A 331-nucleotide genomic window follows, 5' to 3' on the forward strand; every position below is an offset into this window, starting at 1 on the left:
ACAGAAAAAAAATTTAACCAAAGAGTTCAAAATAAAATAATCCAAATTTCCTATCTAACATTTTATATTTTAAAAATCCTTTAAATTTTATCTAGGAGGATAATCATTCTCACATCATAGCTAAGTCACAAGGAACTTTGAAAAAAAAATTCATCCCTGAGAAGTCAAAGAAAGAAACCTCTAAAAACACAGAAGTGACAGTCCTGCACCCTTTTAACAATCTTTACCATAGCATGAACTTTTATCAGCAGTCAGCAATCAAATGTATTCCAATCTGGCCTCTGATGATCTGATCTTTTTGCAATAAAACTATAAGTGCAACATTCAAAAA

This window comes from Hyperoodon ampullatus (genome assembly GCF_949752795.1).
Source record: "Hyperoodon ampullatus genome assembly, chromosome: 13".
Lineage (NCBI taxonomy): Eukaryota > Metazoa > Chordata > Mammalia > Artiodactyla > Ziphiidae > Hyperoodon > Hyperoodon ampullatus.